Source organism: Anabrus simplex, chromosome 3, assembly GCF_040414725.1.
Source record: "Anabrus simplex isolate iqAnaSimp1 chromosome 3, ASM4041472v1, whole genome shotgun sequence".
NCBI lineage: Eukaryota > Metazoa > Arthropoda > Insecta > Orthoptera > Tettigoniidae > Anabrus > Anabrus simplex.
The window spans coordinates 246,253,354-246,276,379 of NC_090267.1; the positions used below are offsets into that span (position 1 = coordinate 246,253,354).

General features: G+C 39.5%; 1 protein-coding gene across 6 annotated transcripts in view; it reads right to left on the reverse strand.

The window, feature by feature from the left end:
* The window catches only part of FucTA (glycoprotein 3-alpha-L-fucosyltransferase A), a 441,455-nt gene that overhangs the window by 113,733 nt on the left and 304,696 nt on the right, over nt 1–23,026 (reverse strand). The window contains exon 1 of one of the 6 annotated variants that reach the window (XM_067142953.2): nt 12,049–12,195. The exons of the other annotated variants lie outside the window; for them this stretch is intronic. The gene's annotated coding sequence lies outside the window, so the exon portion shown is untranslated. Of the gene's footprint in view, nt 1–12,048; nt 12,196–23,026 lie in introns of those variants that run through there. 6 annotated transcript variants of the gene reach the window in all.

Below are 23,026 nucleotides of genomic sequence, written 5' to 3' on the forward strand. Positions count from 1 at the left end.
TTGCCTACTTATGTATAAGCTAGAATCATGAAATTTGGTACACATATGTCCCTTAATCGTGCCAATGCGCGCACACAACGTGATGATCCTATCATTCTTCTAAGTGTGCCAAACAATGATATATACTTGAAAAAATCACCAAATTTACGAACAATCCAGAAATACGGCCAAATTTAACGTATAAGGGAGAGAGATACGACAAAATGTCACAGGAGCAAAGTTGTAGATCACTCCGAATTGAAGTGACATTGTGCCATCCGTTTTGTGATACGACTTACCGTTTAGCCAAAAAATAGCTCAAAAGGAATGTCTGCACAGTCATTAAAATTGCCTCCATATTTCGATATCTTTGGGGGGTAAAAAGTGAAAAATTTGAACATCTTGGAATTTTCCCGTCGGTTAGGGAGCAAAAGCTATAATTTCACCAAATTTCAATTGTCTACTTCGTCTGGCAGGTTGTGCCGCCATTTTGATTTGGGGGGATAGGGGATAAAAATGTGGAAATTCTCGAAAATTTTTAAGCCCACGAAACCTTTAGGTTATCGTTTTGGATATACTATACGACTGTGTTCTTATGCTGAGCCCAAAATTTGAGCCCCCCCAGCGTGCCCCCTTCAGGGAATTTTGAGAATTTCCGATTTTTCTAGGGATCCTGGGGGCATCAGTTTCCTCCGTACCAAGTTGCAAATTTCTGAGATTTCTGGAAGTGCCTCATTAATTCACGTCTTTTTTCATTTTTAAATATTTATATATACATCGCTCCAGCCCGACTTGCTTTTATATATATAGATGACAGATAAGCAAGAGCACGTTGAAAAGTGCAGACTTCCACTTCGAGATTCATATCTCCTAAACGGTTTATGATATTAAGAAACGGTTTGCGCCATCAGACGCCTCATTTATCGCTCTACATGTTTGTTTCTAAACCATTTCCTCGTATCGCCCATATTAAGGGGGTAAATTGAGATTAAATTTTGAATAGGGTGAAATTTGGGTGCATTTTTATCATTATATATTACTTTTTGCCTACTTATGTATAAGCTAGAATCATGAAATTTGGTACACATATGTCCCTTAATCGTGCCAATGTGCGCACACAACGTGATGATCCTATCATTCTTATAAGTGTGCCAAACAATGATATATACTTGAAAAAATCACCAAATTTACGAACAATCCAGAAATACGGCCAAATTTAACGTATAAGGGAGAGAGATACGACAAAATGTCACAGGAGCAAAGTTGTAGATCACTCCGAATTGAAGGGACATTGTGCCATCCGTTTTGTGATACGACTTACCGTTTAGCCAAAAAATAGCTCAAAAGGAATGTCTGCACAGTCATTAAAATTGCCTCCATATTTCGATATCTTTGGGGGGTAAAAAGTGAAAAATTTGAACATCTTGGAATTTTCCCGTCGGTTAGGGACCAAAAGCTATAATTTCACCAAATTTCAATTGTCTACTTCGTCTGGCAGGTTGTGCCGCCATTTTGATTTGGGGGGATAGGGGATAAAAATGTGGAAATTCTCGAAAATTTTTAAGCCCACGAAACCTTTAGGTTATCGTTTTGGATATACTATACGACTGTGTTCTTATGCTGAGCCCAAAATTTGAGCCCCCCCAGCGTGCCCCCTTCAGGGAATTTTGAGAATTTCCGATTTTTCTAGGGATCCTGGGGGCATCAGTTTCCTCCGTACCAAGTTTCAAATTTCTGAGATTTCTGGAAGTGCCTCATTAATTCACGTCTTTTTTCATTTTTAAATATTTATATATACATCGCTCCAGCCCGACTTGCTTTTATATATATAGAATACCATTTTCCAAATTGGAAATGGTGTGGTGGGAAGTGTAGGCCTATCTAGTCTTACTAGATTTGATTGACAAAGGTCCACTTCCATTTAACTCTGCACAGGTAGAAGGCCACGATTTTTTTTTTTTTACTTTAACGTCGCACCGACACAAATAGGTCTTATGGCGAATATGGGGTAGGAAAGGGCTAGGAGTGGGAAGGAATTGACCGTGGCCTTAAGGTACAGTCCCAGAATTTGCCTGGTATGAAAATAGGAACCCACGGAAAACCATTTTCAGGGCTGCCGCCAGGGAGATTCCAACCCACTGTCTCCCGTAGCTGATGCGTACGTAACCAAACCGCGCAGCAATTCGCTCGGTGTTATGCAGTTTCTTCTAGCACAATGTAATTCAATATATTTCGACACAGCGTATTCAGGATGGCGCAAAAAACCTTTGGTGTCTCTTTGGGCAATTGAGAATGTCATACCCAGAACTCTAAAATTTTACAAATACCAACATTATGTGGATTATATATGCATTTGTTACTTGTCCTTAATTAAATGTGCCGGCCCCACTGTGTAGGGGGTACCGTGCCTGCCTCTTATCCGGATGCCTCGGGTTCGATTCCTGGCCAGGCCAGGGATTTTCACCTGGATATGAGGGCTTGTTCGAGGTCCACACCGTCTACGTGATTACAATTGAGGAGCTATCTGACGGTGAGATGGCGGCCCCGGTCTAGAGAGCGAAGAATATTGGCCGTGAGGATTCGTCGTGCTGACCACATGACACCCCGTAATCTGCAGGCCTCCGGGCTGAGCAGCGGCCGCTTGGTAGGCCAAAGCCTCGGGTCTGTTGCGCCATTGGGGATGGGGGGAATTACATACATAGTGTGTTAATTGAAATACTATACGACAATAAGAAACAGTAGCAGCTCGTAAAATAAAATACATCTTTGATGTGCGGCATGCAGGTAATTAGTGGGGGGGGGGGGCACAGGCATGTGAAATTAGGAACTATTAATGCAAACATTCCTATATAACAACAATTGGTCCGACTCATTGGCTGGATGGCCTTCGGTTTAGAGGGTCGCGGGTTCGATTCCCGGCCGGTTCGGGGATTTTAATCGCCTCTGATTAATTCTTCTGGCCCGGGGACTGAGTGTTTGTGTTTTTCCCAACACTTCCCTCTTCATATTCACACAACACAACACACCACACTACCAACCACCACAGAAACACGCAATAGTGATTACATCCCTCCATGGCGTCAGGAAGGGCATCTGGCCGTAAAGCAGGGCCAAATCCACATGTGCGACAGTTCGCAGCCGCGACCCCACATGCGTGGGAAAAGCGGTAGAAAAATAAGAATCAGAAGAAGAATTCCTATATAATAATCATAAACAGAAAAACAGAACAATACTAGAGCTTGTTTCTCAAATACATTTTGAACGGAGTTTTCAATATTCACAAGTAAACAGGCTTGCAGTGGTGTCTCAACGGCGCACTAGCCACCAACGTCTTGGAAAGGTGTAGCAATCCAACTGATGAGACCACTGCTACACTGGGGTGAAACGCTGGTAATTTCACGATTGATAAAACCTAAACAACTTAAATGTTTTTAAGAAAATAGAACTCTATTCATAAATACTGTAAATATTCTGAAGGAATGTCTTATGTACTAAGCTATCAAAAATAATTACAAATGAAAAGAATATAGAACTTGGTTCATAAATACATTTTCTTAACAAATATCCGAGTACTGTATATTATGCATTTCATGATACGAAATGTGAAAAGCTCTATCACCAGATATGTCGCCTGAACAGTCTCCAGTGGGAAATGTAGTTCTCTGTAGGAATGCCCGCTTTCTAATCTCATTTTTTTGATATGAAACCATCTACAAACTTCTCCAGACTTAACGCCTTTGCAGCCTCCGAAGACTAACAAACTCGACGTTTGTAAGGGGTTGGGGGTAGATAACTCCTTGACTCCTCCCCACTAAAGCCGGCGCCACCGGTGGCATAATTCCCATAGAACACTATATTATGAGGAGCTGTCATGGTCTTGAGGGCAACAGTGACCAGAAGTTAACACGTTCCCTCTTCTACGAATGTACTATTCATTGTCATTCCCAACTATCCTTTTTCAACCTTTTCTTGCCTCTCATCTAATCATAACTACTGTACAACATAAGATCCGGACTCTTACCTTTACTGTTCTACTTAGTGCTCTCTAAAGACTAGGTATGCTCGCCCGCCATTATGGTTCATTCCTGCACTACGTTGGCAAGGCAGGTGACCGCCCAAGGCTTGTATATCCCTCTTTTTTACTGTTCTCCACGCTAGGAACTAATGCTAAACTAATATACTGTAAAAATACTCATTCTCAGTATTACTTAAGTGGCTACTCAACATAATAATAATAATAATAGTATATTTCGTACATTATTGTGTAATTTTTACTCGAGACTGTGATTGTAAAAGCAAGGTCGTTGATAATTTGCCTTTTAATAAACAAACTAGTCATGTACTCTCACTGGAGAAATATTGGAAACAATATCTTACTAATAAATCGGTTTTTTATTATTATATTACTGACAAGTAGAATAGGATGTTCGTAAGCTATGCGTCGTGGTAGCGTCAAATGAAATGAGGGACACCGTGGTATTGATATAGGCTACTATCATTCTTAAATCATGGAATTTGACGTGGTAATCGGGCAGTGTCGAAGATATATACATTGTGATAGAAGATTTTGATACCACATGATCTCAGTATTTCATACTTTGCGTGAAACTGATTGAGTGCTATTTTCAATGTTGTCGAAATAATAAGAAAACTATTCTTTGAACAAAAATAATGCTGAAATGTGATGTACGAAGACGAACACACCCAAGTAACTGGGATTCTTTAAGTTTGTTTCTTTCTTCTGAAATTTAGTCCCTTTTCTTATTTACCAGTATTAAAAAAGACATTCTATGTGTAAAATAAACTTAATTTTTGGCGAGTGTTATGAATCTCATCAGCTTATGCAGTTGTAATGAACAGAGGATTTTAGTTTATTCAATCGAACATTCATCAAACAAAGAAAATAGGAATAGAGTAACTAGTTCTATAGCTGAATCTTCTCTCCCAACCTGATGTATTTCACGGATAATCAGTTACCAGTGACTTGTAAGGGGAGTGACCCACGAGCTGTGGTGAATATTTAAAATATTTCTTTTCCGAAGAAGACCCATACATTTTACTTCGTTCCCGTACATTCTAGTTAAAGTCCATAACAGCATAGGATTGAATTTTGAACAAGTGTCCAACAATTATTTCTTTTAAATTACACCACGTTGGAGAACATGTACTGGTATACTTATTCAAAATTTTCTCCGTTGCAGGATTTGCAGCATTTTGCATTATATAATGCTTATAGTCCCTATAGAAGACCTCACAGTTACAAATTGATTTCATAACTTCACAACTTGGTTTCTTTAGACCACCAACTATTAAAAAATACGAATGTGTCAGAGCTTGAGTCACAAAGCTCATAGTTTAAAACCTGTCTGCATATACGCCTACCACAGAGTTTTCAATAATGCATTTGTTGTACTACCACCAACGTTAAACAAAATATTTCTGTCATATGAACTTAGTTTTGACAAATATTGTAACTGTGGTGTTTGGATGTTGAACTCCTGTTGCCGGACTTAGGGGGCAGAACTGAATATTGAATGATCAATGTGACTGAATTAAGGGGTGCAGTAGTGTCAGTGGGAGCTGGTTGCAGGTTTAAGTCAGCATTTGAAGTAGAAGGTGTAGCAGAGGTAGTGGAGGCATAATACAGATTAGAAGGTAATCTAAACAACCTGTATCCCGCAGTAGAGAGATTCCTACAATTAGGTGCAGAACAACCTACCATTATGTATTAAACATCCACACAAATATAGCACTATTCTGTCCCTGCGCGCGGTGATTAAAGCAATACGACCAAGCGAGCACTTGTAGGAGAAACTAGAGTTTGATCACATGGCCATTGCGCATGTATGAACCAAAATGGCGGTTAAGCGTACCCATCTTATAGAGCCTTAGTTCTACTGTTTACAACTCCTCCTTTTCAATAATCACTGCGCCCCAAGACCAAATCCCATAGCGCAACAGCCGCTAATAAGGCTCTTGGCCTACAAAGCGACCGCTGCTCAGCCTGAAGGCTTGCAGATTACGAGACTTCATGTGGTCGGCATGACTAATCCTCTCGGCCGTTACTCTTGGCTCTCTAGACTAGGAATGTCGGCGTCCAGGTCATGGAATTCCCCGCCTGCAAACACTACGGACGTTGCTTCTCATGGCAAGTTTAAGATAGCCAGCCGTGATCACTTTGTGAACTAATTCCACAGACTTGTATGGTAAGTGTAGAAGAAATGAATGAATTAAAATACAATGGATTTATAACAGGTTCTTAATTAAAATAAAATATACATTAATTGCCACGTTCCATTCAAGATATTATTATTATATTGTTATTATTATTACTAGGATTTAGCGAGTGGAGTGGCCGCCCGTGTTTACGCAGAATGGACCTCGGCATCCGGGAAGCAAGTTGATTCTAATTCTACCGCTGGCTTTCCTCAGGATGGTTTCATGTGGTTTCCCATTTTTACTTCCAGGCAAATGCCGGGAGAGTTCCTATTCTAAGGCCACAGCCGATTCCTTCCACGTCCTTTCCCAGTTTCATTCACGATCATCCATTTCATATTTTATCTCCTTAACTGAGTTTACCGTATAAATTTCATCTCGCCTCATCCCCGACACAAAATCAGGAAAAGGGACTACTTTTTGCTAGTTGCTTTACGTCGCACCGACACAGATAGGTCTTATGGCGACGATGGGATAGGAAAGGACTAGGAGTTGGTGAAAATGGGAAACTATAGAAAACCATCTTCAGGGCTGCCGACAGTGGGATTCGAGCCCACTATCTCCCGGATGCAAGCTCATAGCCGCTTGCCCCTGACCGTACGGCCAACTCACCCGGTAGAAAAGGGACTATGGGGTAGGCATAAATAATAATTAATATTATTATTATTTATAATTATGTGTAGACTTACCAAGTGCTGTAGTTGGATGTAAAAGAGGGTCTTGAGCGCTAACTTCGAAACAGACATTCTATCTATCCATCCATCTGTCCACGATGTTAACATACTACGAGGGCCGATGACCTTCGATGTTAGGCCCCACAAAACAAGCATCATCATCATCATCAAGCAATATACTGCGTTATCAAACATTTTTCTTACTACAACAATGTACGTGTCGAACGGAAATACTCTTACAATATACAGCTGAAATGCATCATGACTCAGAATATATTAGCTTAAATGTAGCTTTCCAAACAGTTCGAATAGAATGCCTTTGTATGGAGTACAAGGAATGTGCAGTAGACTCCGTGAAGAGCGGGAGCCGAGATGGTTTATTTGTGAGCGACACAAGCAGGAATTCGCATCGACAGCGGGCTGACACTTCCGGCTTGAGTGAGACCGGATGTTAGCGTGACATCCGGAGAGCAGTGCTCCATCGTCACACCTGAGATCAACTTGGCGTGCTCTTATCTAATGGCGCAGAGCAATGCATCAGATACTGCAGAACTCAAGGATTTGCAAGTGGCCGCGTTCGATCTCAGCTGTCAGATTGTATTAGAAGGTGCTGAAATGTAGGTGAATATACCGGCGTGTAAAAGAACACTGTGGGACAGAATTGAGATACTTTTGTTCTCAGAAAAAGTGCAAGTAGTTATTGGGAACTAAAACTATATTATTAACAACAATAATTATAGGGATTTAGCGTCTCTACTCAGATGGGTTTGCTGTTAAAGAAATGTATAATAATAATAATAATAATAATAATAATAATAATAATAATAATAATAATAATAATAATAATTTCATCGCATACTAACTAGGAATGCGACGAATCTTTGAGTAACAAATGGTTTTCCATTTTCACCCGGGCCAAGTGCTGGGGCTATACCTTAATTAATCCACAGTTTCTTCGTTCCTAATCCTAGTGCTAGCCTATCCTACCCTATCGTCGCCAGAAGACCTGTCTGTGACGGTGCGACGTAAAACAAATATTTATACTATCGACGAGAGAGCAAATACACCAAAGCTGGTATAGACTAGAACTACGTAATGGAGTTACAGTTCATCATGAAAAAATTCTGCATAAAGTTCAGACTAACCATAAAAATATAGTCTAGGTTAACTGTAGAGAGCAACATTTTTTTTGAAGAGAGAGCAATTCAGCTCCGGACCCTAATAGTTCAATATATACATTATTGATAAGTCCGGCTCCATAGCTAAATGGTTAGCGTGCTGGCCATTGGCCACATGGGTTCCGGGTTCGATTCCAGGCAGGGTCTGGAATTTTAACAATCATTGGTTAATTTCGCCAGCACGGGGACTGGGTGTATGTGTCGTCTTCATCATCATCATCATTACGCACAGGTCACCTACGGGAGTCAAATCAAAAGACCTGAACCTTGCGACCCGAACATGTCCTCGGACACTCCCGGCACTAAAAGCCATACGCTATTTCATTACATTTTTAACAAACGATAATAACATAACGCTGTAAAAAATATAACCTAACCCGGATCAATTTCATAACTAAAGTTACAGTTTCACTGAATATATATATATATATATATAAAACCATAATTCAGTGCATTCTAAATTTGAATCAATTCCACTATAATTTATTCAAAAACATTTTCCTAAACAGTACGAGTATTTTTCGAAAAGAGGCATTGCAAAGTCCACGAATTTATCCGGTTAATTCATCAAATATTTTAATGACATTTTAGACAACGAACATTTAGGAAGCGTATTATAAAATGAAAAAGAAATATAATAGGAGTACATTTCCATTTTTTCAGAAGTTCGAATGTTAAAGAATTACAGTTATCTACTATTCCATTAACGGTCATATAGAAATAGCTGTTAAATCATTCCTCTACAATTAGCAGGTAATAGACGATGGAATTTCTCTGTGAGGTACCTACGTGAAATTCTCGTAGCGTATGACGTACGTGTGTATTTTTATAGCGCACCTCAAGAATGTATTAATGTTTTTTTTTCAATTTTATTCATGGAATAAAAAATAAGTCAAAATAATGGAATCATACTCCAGTCTACTTCCAAAAAGTAAATTCAATACCAGAAGAGATGCGGAAAATACATCCTAAGTACCTATAACTTTCACTGACAATATTTTCGATAGAAGATTGAATAAAAATTTAAAATCAAAGACTCCCAAGATACTTTACTAAATCAACTCTTCGTAAGACCACCTCATTTATTGTGTACTTAAAGAAAATATTTGCATTCCCTGAACGTGTTATTACTTAACATTGTTCATGTTAAAACGAAGTTTATTTACAGCACTAATGACGACGACAGCCTGCAGATTTTTAACAATATCGTGATCCTATATTTGCATAGGCTATATATTTTTTTGCTAGGGGCTTTACGTCGCGCCGACACAGATAGGTCTTATGGCGACGATGGGATAGGAAAGGCCTAGGAGTTGGAAGGAAGCGGCCGTGGCCTTAATTAAGGTACCGCCCCAGCATTTGCCTGGTGTGAAAATGGGAAACCACGGAAAACCATTTTCAGGGCTGCCGATAGTGGGATTCGAACCTACTATCTCCCGCATGAGGCTATATTTTTAGGTCATGGGTAAAACACAGGCATCGTGAATATTTCACATCAACAGGCAAGTTGTTTATAAATAACAGGAAAAGCACCAAGCGAATGAATGGCTGCGCGGTTTGAGTCACTCAGCTGTCAGCTTGCATTCGGAAGATAGCGGGTTAGAAATTTCGGCAGCCCTGAATATGATTTACCGTGATTTCCGTTTTTCAAACCAGGCAAATGCTGGGGCTTCCTTCTCACTCCTAGCCGTTTTCTATCCTATCGTCGCCGTAAGACCTATCTGTATCGGTGCCATGTAATGCAAATTTTAATTAAAAACAGAAAAGCTAAAGACCAAGATTTGAACCTTTATCTGAAAATTTAGGTGAGTAATCTGATTGTACCTACATATGAATTGTAGGTACTATTCAGACATATCTGGTACACGCATGCACAGGAATGGTGTACCGATGTAAACAAAGCATGGCGTCCCCCCACTTGCCCGCTTAACGCATTGCTGCAGGTTGATAGTCCGCTACAAGACTTGTGATTGACATGGGGACAGTGGTGGATGTATAGCAATGCACGTACTGAGCCTTCAGCACTATCCGTTCACCCCCTTACCCTCTTTTTCGGTACTGGCGTGGCGTTCAACACTACCCCTCCATACCCTCCCCTCCGTTTCAGTATTGGAGTGGGGCAGTGTTGATATTTTATGTCGGGGAAACATTTCTGTGTATACGTATACCATCAGATCCACGCCTACATACATGTAATATGGTGCTCTCAAGCCTGTGCCGCCAGCTAGGGAATACAGGAAGGTAAGCAACAATTATGTCCTTCCTATCCACCGTGACATTTCTGATGCTACGGGGATCAGAAGACTAAAATCTCGAATATTCTTAATCACAACCGCTCAGCAATTAGGAGGAAAATTTCCACATTTTATGAAAGTGGGAAAAACAGTGGAAAATCTACACAACCTTTTAACTTCCACCCTTCCAAGGGCCTTCATGGCCTGTACGGTGGGTTACGTCCCAGAAGCGACCGTGCCGCATGCGACCAATCTGTAATCAGTCAGTCACCGCTGATCTGTATTTAGGGAATCACCGAAGTGACAGATTGCCTACCCGTTGTTTACCTAGTCTGTTCTTAAATTATTTCAGAGAATTTGGAAATTAATCGAACATTTCCCTTGGTAAACTATTCCAATCCTTGTTGTGTATGTATGTTGAGTATTCAGCCCGAAGACTGGTTTGATCCTCCACAGCTCTGCCAACAGCCGTCGTAGATATCCTAGGAGTCACTGAAGAGGCATACTAGGAAATGAGTGAGGTCGTTTCCCGTGCTTTCCTCACCGAGCCAGAAGTTGCTATTACATAGCATTATGCCAAGCCCACTGAAATGCATGCACCAACCGATCGTACGAGCGATATTTTCACATCATTCATAACAGTGACTGGCTGCATAAGGAATGGCATTACCAGCATCCCTCATACCTCCGTCACTTTCATATTGTCGAGGCCAATCTTGAGACTGAGACAGGTCAATGAAAGTAACAAATTAATTCTAGCCCGTACCAGAAGATGTAGTGCACTGTAAACACTACATCTCGCCAACAAAGGCATACTCAGTTTCTTTTAAAGGAATATTTGCCTCAATTTGTCCTCTTGAATTAAACTTCATCTTCATATTGTGATCTTTCCTACTTTCAAAAGCACCACTCAGACGTATTCGTCTACCAATGTCATTCCACACCATCTGTCCACCGACAGCTCGGAACATACCGTTTATTCGAGCAACTCGTCTCCTTTCTCCCAAGTCTTAGCGTAACGGTGCAAGCATGTGACCTGAAAATTACGGCATTGTGATCCTCTCTCCAAGATCTACTCTGTTAATTTGGTGCATCAGTTACCTTCCATGCTGTATACACCGGAATGTGGGTTGTTTTATAACACGATCTCACGAAAGTTCAAAGTATCTGAATAAATGCTACCACTTCTTATGATTCCCTTGAACGCTTCCACATTTTATTTTTGAGCGCAAGAGTTTTAGTGCCGGGAGGTCCGAGGACATGTTCGACTCGTCAGATCTGTACCTCCTTTTCCCGCTACACCCCACGGGAGTGAGCTACATGTACTACTGTGTGAGGGTGCTGTCTGTGGGTGTTATTGTACGGGCTAGGAGTGGGAAGGTGGTGGTCGTGGCCATGCGAAAGGTACCATCACGGCTTTTGGCTGGAAATGAAAATTTTCGAGGATGGCCGACGGGGGATTCGAACGCAGCCGTCTCCCGAAATAGCCGTAACACGTAGTGCCGTAACGCACTGAGATATCTTGTTTGGTAACTTCTCCCAGACATGGAAACGCATCTCTATATATGGGCATGTTGTAGGATAAAACGTGAACTCATCACCATATTTCGTGTTCTAAAAAACTACCAGTTTCCCAAAGTAAATTTTTCAAAAGCAACTTAGGAAGATGCTCTGTCATTTCTGATTCTCGAAAATCCAGGGACTGAACTTCATCATCCCCAAGAACTTTGTTTATAGAGAAGGTAACTGTAAAACAAATATAATTACCGAACTGAGTGGCTCAGGCGGTTGAAGTGCTGGCCTTCTGACTCCAACTTGGCAGGTTCGATTCTGGCTCAGTCCGGTGGTATTTGAAGGTGCTCAAATACGTCAGCCTCGTGTCGGTAGATTTACTGGCATGTAAAATAACTCATGCGGGCCTAAATTCCAGCATCTCGGCGTCTCTAAAAATCGTAAAACGAGTTAGTGGGACGTAAAGGCAAATTATTATTATTATTATTATTATTATTATTATTATTATTATTATTATTTACAAACAATATTCGTTAAAACATAACTGAGCATGTGTTATTGTGGTATTCGGAATATAATTATCTGATTGTACATTTTCCCCCGCATTCTTAGGGTTTTGGCCTTAAACATTTCTTGCATTATTTATGACCCATCTATGTTTTCTCTTGGGGAGGAATCTTTCTATTAATGACATTCCAGACTATACATTACAGGGATTTTGTTTTAAACGACGAATTCTTGAGTTGGTTTTAGATATTACCTTTGTGTGTGAGATAATGTATGCACGTTTTATTTGAACTTTTGTCATAGAATAATGTACTCAATTATTATTTATAAACCTTTCACGCAGTCGTTGGGATTGTTCTCCGTAAAGATTTATATCGGCTGTACTTACCGACGACTCCGGTTCCATGGTTAAATGATAAGCGTGCTGGCCTTTAGTCACAGGGGTTCGATTCCCGGCAGGTTCTGGAATGTTGACCATCATTGGTTAATTCTGCTGGCACAGGGGCTGTGATTATGTGTCGTCTCAATCATCTTATCCTCATCACGACGCGCAGGTCGCCTACAGCCGTCAAATCAAAAGACATGCATCTGGCGAGCCGAACATGTCCTCGAATACTCCCGGCACTAAACGTCATTCGCCATTTTTTACCGACGACGAATTCAGTGTACATAATTAAATGTTGTGCACGGTTTGTGGTTATAGTAGTTCGCTATTTGAACAGAACAAAGAAAAATGTAATTCCCAACCTGGGAAGCAGTGTTATAAACGTTTGGCTTAATTTGTAACATTTTCTTGTTCTGATTTAGCATACTTTATCTTGGATGATGACATTGCTTGTTAAATTAAAACTAGGTTGCCAACGCCGGTCGCTAATGGCACGGGTCGCATGCGGCACGGTCGCATCTGGCACGCCATCGTACAGAGTGACTACTGGATTGCATGCCAAAAGCCTAGGTTACATTCCAAATCACTCCGCAGTGCTCATATGGAATATGGGCATATGACACTGTTGATGGCTATTCATCCCTCGGATGGGGACCTTAACCCTTGAGCAAACCCCTTGGTGTTATTCAACAAGGGTAGGTTTAGTGTTGACACCAGGTTTCACCCTCTTGCTACTCCAACACCACCCTTCGGAGCCCACAAATCATCATCGTCAATGTCATTGGAAAGCTCTGGACAAAATAAAGTGGCGAGTTTCTCGGGGAACCCACCGGAAAAAGTGGAAAAGCTACCCAAAGCGCTCCGTCTGTTACCAAGTGGCTGAGGAACCGAGTATTACTAATCCATGCAGAGTGACACAAGAGATATTTGTAATGTAACATCGCAAAATCCTGACGTAATATGCGTTATTAGGAGCATTATTCAGTCAGTATGGTTTGAGCTGTGCTTAGAGGAGGATGCGAAAGTTAACAATGAAACATCAAGAGTGGAAATCATACAAATAATGTAATAATAGTTTAATTTTTTTAAAAAAATGGAACTAAGTTATCTCGAAAGGAAATTTACACCTATTTCGGTAGGAGTGAATCCAACAACCATTTTAGGTTTTCAGTTAAAGAAATCGCCAGTAATATTTTTTGGTATATCCCGTTGCTTTTTGTCCATGCAACGGGATTGACTGCTTGTCTTTTTAACATTATCTTATTAATACTGTAAAATAGGTAATCATGAATGAATGCAATCTACTTTGTGAATAAGTAGAAAAAACCGAAGCAGATTGATTGTTCTCGGTTAAGTTTGTCACGATCCTGCTCGCTACGCCTTTCGTCATCCCGTTAGCCTACCTGCTTTACAAGAATGTGGTCACGCAACATACATGCTCTACTGCAGCACGTATGAATTTATACTTCATTTTTCGATACAGATCACAGCGAAGTCGGGAGCGATTTTCTATAGGACCAGCCCGTTTATTCTGAGTGTTCCTTGATTTCATTCACGATCGGATCAATAGTGGACCTGGGAGCAGTGTTTCCAAGTCTACAAATAGAAAATCGGTGGATTGTAGGTTAAAATTTCGGGAGTTACAGTATAATGAAAATTTCGGTAGTTTCTCGCGCACTGAAATGTTATAATATACCTCAAATAGGCTCATGAAATAGTAATTCGAAGTTGTTATGAGAAAAATATACAATTTTACTCACCCGTACTCTCTAGCCCCTCTAATGCTGCTTCTTCTCCCCAATCTTCTTGTAGAAGCAGTTAATCAGGCGTAGAAATTGTGACAATTTTTAAGTGGTAGCAGGATGCAGATTTTGTATTCTATATGCGTGTCGGTGATTTCCCTTCGAATGATGCAGTCAGGCGTGAGTTTTGAGTGCAATAAAAGAGGAGAGATTACGTAATTCGAGCCTAAAATGAATGCGGGGAAGTACATAACGAGTGGTGTTATCGGTAAAATGTAACGCAGTGAGAGGAGTAAAGAGTTTTTCGGCACAAATGTAGTATCATTAATCATTATTATTAATTTTCCATAAATTTTGATTCGAAGAGATATCGGGAGATTTTGTTTTTTTTCGGGTTTTCTGGTGTGTTGCAAAAAATCGTGAGATTTCCTGAAATTTAGGGAGACCTGGCAACACTACCTGGGGAGGTTCAGGGGGCGTATGGAGTGGTATAAGCCTCTCCTGAATATAATATAATATTTCTGCTTTGATATAAGTAAAAACCATCTGCACAATTCAAGGAATATTTATCTTATATAGTAGCTAAACTTATGGGTATGTTACGGGAGATATTTTGACTTTCTATTATAAATCAATAATGCTGGAATACTACAGTACTTACATTCACTGTACAATTTTGAAATTTGCCACCAGACTTCATAGCATAGTGTTATAAAGCGCAACTACCTGAAGTAACTTAATCAAACGCATAATTTTACAGTGAAAAAGCCCGACAGTCATTTACAGGCTATACGGCTATGGATCCAAGCTCTGCATTGATTAATGTGTTCGAACTCCAAAGTCTGCTGTCCCGAGAATGGTTTACTGCGGTTTATCACTTTCACTTCCAGGTAAATGCCGGGGCAGTTCCTATTCATAGGACACACTCAGTATCTTCCACCTCCCAGTTTAGTTCATCATTAATTTCATCTCCTAAACTGAGATCTGCACCAGGAAGGGCATCCCGTCGTAAAATATGCCATATAACTTAATCTCACCTCATTCCCGACCTCGTATCAGAAACGGCACTAAGGAGTAGGCATACAATACAATGCGTCGCTTCTGGGTACTGGGCGGGAGAAATAAGTTAATGTGCCGAGTTCAGGTTTCGAAGCACTCCTGTTGCGATTCGCGGCGCTCAGCCACCTCGACTTCCCTACTTTGTTGACAGGATCTCTTGTGTTCAGTCTCTGAAATGTTGGGCTTTATCTATTCTTTTTGACTCGTTCTTTCCTCTTGTTTAGGTTGTGGTAGGCTTGGACCTTCTTTTAAAATTAACGTACCGGTATTGAGGTTTTTCAGAAGTGTCCACATAGTTCTCAAATATTTCACTATTTTTCACACATCTAATGAAGATTACTCAGAAATATTTTTACTGATACAAATAGACCTCACGTAGAAATATAAGATACCTCGTGGTACGTGCTTTTACGTCAAAATACCGGGTTATAGTAATTTTACCGTGAACGACGGGATTTTATTTTTTGACCTTCCTCTCTTCAGCCCAGTTATATTATGCTTTCTGATGAAGTTTTGAAACGATTACAGGAAATCTGGTGTACTCTTTTTCTTGGGACACGTGGATTTTACCAAGGGACCCAGTACTGGAGTGAAACATCGTTGCGCATAGAAAAACCACTATGTGGTAATATTTCAGCTTAGAACTCTGACCAGAAAGGTTCTGTCATATAAGGTTCAGAATTGCATCACCTGTATCAACGAATTTTCGTTGTGATACATGTGATGCCTCAACATAATTACATAACGGTATTTCGAGGTAAAACGACGACATATTCTATGAACATTATGTCTACCTTAATTGTCTAGTTAGTCAGCTACTATTATTATTCAGACTTTCGAGATCTACCTTCGACGGAGAGCGAGATAAACTGATTGTGTTAATATCCAGAGCATTATGGCAGCTAGGAACACGCTCTGCGACCTGTGCTGGGTATAATTATCTTCTCCACGCTCAGTGATCAGAGATAAAGTGAGGTGACAAAGATATTCAAGATTACCTGGCATAGTAAGATTTATGGCTAAAAGCTGGGTACATGTCAGAGGCATTCTCTCCCTGGAGATTGTAACGATTGTCTTGCAAGTACATCAATGTTGCCGATTATTTTCTCTTAGAAAGTTGAACAGACTAATTTTAGAACTACAAGCTCTGCCGCAAAGCTGGTAGTTTTGTTCTGTAGTAATGTAATGAGAGCTCCACATTTATCTAGACAGCATCAAGAGTTCGAATTGTATTTTTGAATATTTAACGAATAACTACAAAATTAAATTAATAATAGTAAAACTAATCAAATACATAGATAATCATAATCTATATAGGGAACAAAAATTTCAGCACGAAAATATAGCCAACTGTTTTAATTTTGCATTTTAACTTTTTGGGCTAACTTATTACTTGTCGGCTTCATGAGAAGAACACATATATAATTGTATTATTGAAGCATTATACTACAGAAGAAATATAAGAATGTTTGAGTGCGCTATTCTGATGAATTTATATACAAACAAGTACTGCAGGTGCGATAATACGAATACCTTCATATTTGGGTGATAGACAGCCACTGATTGATTGAAATTCATTGGAGCCATGAGCTAAATAGTCGCATAGGTCAGTACTGTCCTAATAAACAAACTTATATAAAACCTTTTGTGAAGTACAATATTATGCTCACAAGTGAGATTCACCAAAATAATTTCTTGTGGAGATTTCTCGATGTAGCCTACAAAACATTTATAAAATTAAGTGTACCAAAGCTCCCTTTTGATGTAGAATGTGATTATGTTCTTGTTCCCTTCTACGGTCTCTTTTCGAACTCGAGCCGTCGTAGCTTTTGTTAAAAATAATGTGCGCCTTCGTTGCCAAACTTAACCACTTCAGGCGACACATTCTCCCAGTTTTAAATGTCAGTTTGGTAATTCTTGTAGAACCATAGAACGTCCTTGTACTAATGTGTGTTCTTCCTGATGTGTAGTCCGACAATCAATTGAAAATACGTCACTTGCTTTGGAAGGCAAGTGTTGGGCATGCGGGGGAAGTTGTCGGCCCATCGAAGTTCGTGTCCGATAGTAAATATTGCCTCATTTGTATTTACGTAGCTTTACGTGGCAGTGACACAGATAGTTCTTATGGCGACGATAGGTTAAGAAAGGAGTGGGAACAAAAGACCGTGCCCTTAATTAAGATACAGCCAGGTATGGAAATGGCAAACAACGGAAAACAATATTCAGAACTGCCGATAGTGGGATTCGAACCCACAAAATACCTAATGCAAACTGGCAGCTATGTGATCCATATCGTTCAGCCACTTGCTCGGTTGCCCCAATTGTGCTAACGACACTGATTTTGGTGTCGATAGATGGGCAATAGAAGTTTTGACAGTTATTGCAGGCATCTGAATTATCAATATATCTCAGAATATTCAAGATACCACAGGCAGACCACGGAGATACTCCGCCGTGAAGTTGTAACTCTCGCAAAACGCAGGAAAGCAGCCCGTTTCCGCTACATATTCGGAAATGACAAATGCACCATTATACGATTGATCATAGAAGACAATATGGAAGGGAAACATGTACTTGGATGGAGAAGATTTTCCTTGACGCGGAACTTCCGACAGAGATTCGAAGATCCATGATATGGAAACTCTGATACGGTAAAAACATAATATAAAACTTATTCCATGGTTATCGCCAAGGTTCTGTGAGGACGCGACACAAGAAGAAGATCTAAGTGCAAGTGATACTGGCTTCTTCCAAAATACTGATGTGACTACAAGCTTGGTAAGCCGTCACAGCATATAGTGCTTCCGTGTTAAATTTCCTGCTTGATCCTTTACTATGCTATGGACGATTAGACTTGGAACGGTAGACAGGGTGGCCCACTTAAAACTTTCACCGCAAATATATCTGGAACAATAAGAGATGTTGAAAAATGACTTTCATTCACGGGCATGAAGGCGGGAAAGGGTCTTATTAAAGTAAATACTATGAGCCAGTCAAAAACGTAAGAAAATATTTTCAACATAATTTTTTTTAAATGGACGCCCTGTATTATTTCTTGCGCAATCGTTAACTTGAAAAATCTCATAAGAAATGGCGTTTGTTTCATCGCAATAGGTATTGCGACGTGAAGTTGATGCTTGAGTTTCACATCCCGAGATTAACCAATTAAGCTTAAAATCCCCGAACCCGGGACCCTTGAACCAAAGGTCAGTATGCTGAAGCATTTAGCCATGGAACTGGACATGGCACGGATGAACAGTCGGGGGTTGTCAAAAATATCGACTCTTGGCACTTGTTGCGTTAACGACCTCTGTTAGAAGAGTCAAGTAATATTCCTAGCTGTGTTATTTACTTCTGAATACGCCTTCCTGTAGACCACGACGACAACTGGGAGATCTGGCGATCGCTCAACAGACTTTGCAGTTGTGAGGGAGATGTAGCATTAATTTACATAATTGGGGATATCTACAGGGTTTAGATATCAGAGAGCGAGAGCGAGAGAGAATATACTCTATGTACACCTGCCCATACTTGTGTTCAACGCAAGAGTTAGTGGCAGGCTGCGATAGTGCTATGAAAGCGACCCATTTCTGGGCGATTATCTAATCTGAGATACGTTTTGTATGTATTTATTTATTTATTTATTTATTTATTTATTTATTTATTTGTTTGTTTGTTTGTTTAGTTGTATAATTGTAACATGCCTTCACTGCATTGTACGTTACTACTTCTGACTCGAGTAAACAAACAAGTAAATAAACAAACAAATACACAAATAAATAAATAAACAAAAAAATAAGTAAATAAATGAACAAATAAACAAACAAATAAATACATAAATCTCAATTTTTGTCAGTTTTTATGGTATTGGTTTCAAATCCCACAAACTCATTTCCCAAATTTCGAAAACGCCACGGTGCAAGTATTTTGTTTCGCAGTTCTTTTACTCGTCAATGCATTCATAGAAATGAGGGTCGCATATTTGAGCACCTTCAAACACTATCGGAACGAAGCAGGATCGGTCCCCCCCCCTACTGTCTGAGCCACTCAGACCTGTCTCGTCAAAATGCGTTACAAATTTACGGAAGTGCAGACACCACAGCCAAAAAATGTATCAGATACATGTACACGTGTTACGGCTACAAGTTTGTTGACCACGTGAAAGCTCGAAGAACAATAACAACAGCAAGAACAACAGATTTAATTAATATCCTTCCAAGAACTCGCTAGTGACATCCTCATTGATGTTCCCATAGCCTAATAAATGTTAGGTAATAAACATCCTTCACAAAAGCCTCAAATACTAAATATTATTCCCTCTGTACGCCAGTCATACTTACGACTTCAACATAGGATATAGCACATTAGATTACTAATTTACAGGTAAGTGAAATGACCAACTAATTCGCATTAAAATGTGAGAAGACTTCATAATGATCTGAAGTCTCCAAAACAGTTCAGTTCAGCTCAAGACCTATTCAGAGCAGCCAAATACAGGAAGAAACTTAAAATTGAACCCGATATTTATGCACCGGCCAGCTGTTGTACCTGTCGTTGACAGGATATTCATCACATGAGCATGATTACATTTTTGTCGACCCCTCAAGTTGCTGCTGAGATTCTGAGGCACGTAGGTGGACATGCGGCTATCAGCAGTTTGTCGTGACAGAGACTGCTCACTTCCTGCCTACCGCTGGCTCTTCGCAGTTTACGTCCTTTTTGCACTATTGCTGCTCTTCATTTTATCTCTTCCATCTGATATAAAAACCAACTAAGAAGTTAATATTAATAAAAGCACAATATTAATAGATATACGAAGCCTTTTATTGCATACTATGACTAATTTGATTTTCCACGCTCAAAATTTTACGGAAAATGACACGTGTCAGTAGCTACTTTCCAGACACTTGTTTTAAAAGCGGGTACTGATTGGCTAAACTCCGGGTTGCTTTTCTAATTGTTTCAAATTTCCTGTCGAGTATCGATTTGCTGAACTTCCTTCCATGTTTATCATTTTTCCACGTTACTGTTGTATCGATTGTATTGGTCGCAGATTATTACAATTTATAATAAAATAAAGAATTTAAGGTCAATACGTTCAACATAGTATAAAATAAAATACTGTATGCAACAGCCACTAAATTGATAAGTTTATCTTACTCATTTCGACGGCTGTTTGACATCACTGGAAAACGGATAGGTGAATTTTGATGAAATTTGGTATTTAAGTTTGAGGTCGAGTAAGGTCTTAGCTATAAGTTGTTCAAAAATACAGCAGAAGGTGAATCTTCAGAGCGAGTCTGAAGTATACAACTCTGTCTGTTAAGGTTGGGTTTACAGTAATGAATGTTCGGTAATGAACATCATTCACAAAATCCTCGAATACTAAACATTATTCCCTCCTTTCGGTAGTTATACCTACGACTTCAACATAGGATATAGCACATTAGATTACTAATTTAGAGTTTCCATGGCTGTTGTGTAAATAACTATGAACGTCGTCAGGATGATCTCCGTAACAACTCGCCATTTGAGTTATTTACTGGCTCTTGAAGTTAAAACTTTCACACAACCGGCACTGATATGTCCCTTACATTTCACTTTACGGCAACAGATATAAGACAGAACTTTGTGCATGACATCCTCAGTATTGTCATGAGAAAATTTCCTGTAAAACTAACCATAAAGGACATACAGAGTTTTATGTTTAAGGCCCTCTCTGAAGCACCCTTCCTGCTATTTTTTTTTTTGTAGAACGATTTATATGTAAGATCCTACTCAATCATATCATAAATTAAAATACCAGGTTTCATAAAAATCCACTAATTCTTTCACCCGTGATGCTGTAACATACATAAGGACAGACATTGAATGCGAGAGAAGCTATTATTTTTCCTATCCGGTATAAAAGCCATGTATCAGACAGATATTCACAGAGTATAGATATAAAAATAATTATCAGAGATTCGACATCAATGTGGCGATGCTTTAAAGGGACATATTAGCGTATAAAGTTTTATTCCTTCCTTCCTTCCTTCCTTCCTTCCTTCCTTCCTTCCTTCCTTCCCTTCCACGCCGATCGCAAAATTTCGGTATGAAAACCAAAAATCAAATATTTACAAGCAGATTTATGTAAGCGTCAATAGCTTAAAATGCGCCCTGGGTGATTTGTTTCGTAACTCTCGATAGAGTTAATTCTCGTTTGTTGGACTTCGAATTTCAGACGACTGCCACTGATATTTCCCTTATTTTTCATGAATCGAAACAAATATACAAAATAGTTGATAAATTATATTTTGCATACATTATCTTACATATTATCTTATGAATTTTCCTGTACAGCCAACCTTAACAGACCGAGCTTTGTACTTCAGACTCGCTCTGAAGATCCACCTTCTGCTGTACTTTTTGAACAAATTATAACCAAGACCCTACTCGACCTCAAACTTAAATACCAAATTTCATGAAAATTCACCTATCCGTTTTCCAAACAGACAAAAATTAAAACTGAACCAATCATAAGCCGGTGTAAAAACCAAACATCCGGTTAATATTTAAAAAGTAAAGAGGGAAAGACGATTCTATATAGAGAAAAGATCACAGTGATGCTGCAAAAATTATATAGATCATCAGAAGGGGATGAACTGTACAGTATTGCGAATTATTTGATAAGCTTTAGTCGACAAGGCTATAACGTGATTCATTATTTATTTTGGAAAATTATTGTTTGTAACACTTGACAGTTCTACACTGTCCGTTTCTTTAATGGTACGAAGTTCTTAACTCACTGTGGCAAGGTCGTGCAGTTAATATCAGAACACTTACAGTTCTCGTTCATGTACAGCGTTATCCGGAATATCATCTCTGGATTCACTTACCTGGAACATAAAATAATAATAATAATAATAATAATAATAATAATAATAATAATAATAATAATAATAATAATAATAATAATACTCCATCATGAGATAATATTAGGTTCAAAGTACAAAAGGGCTGGTGTAAACAGTTTGGCCTTCTCTGATGACACAGCGATTCTCTCTGGAAGTAGATACACTGCCTTACAACAAATCAACTTTCTGAAAGAAATAGCAGGAAAAGTTGGACTTCAGATATCTTTGGAAAAGACTAAATTCTTGACCAAACGTGTCATGCTGCATTTGTCATTTCCGAAATTTAGTGAAAATAGACTGCTTTCTTGTGTTTTGCAAGAATTGCAACTTAAGCGATTTCTCGACACGACGGAGTATCTCCTCGTTGGTGACGTGATCTGTCTGTGGTATCTTGAACATTCTGAGATATATTGCACCCGAATTGTCTTACGTTTCCAAGGGTCAAATATTGACAGTTCAAATGCCTGCAAATGATTAACGGAGCTTCGATTGTCCATCTGTCGACACCGTAAAGCAGCGCCGTTAATACAATTGAGGTAACCGCGCAAGTGGCTCAATGGTTTGGATCACGTAGTTACCAGCTTTCATTCGGGAGATAGTGGATTCGAACCCACTGTCGGTAGCTCTGAAGGTTTTCCGTAGTT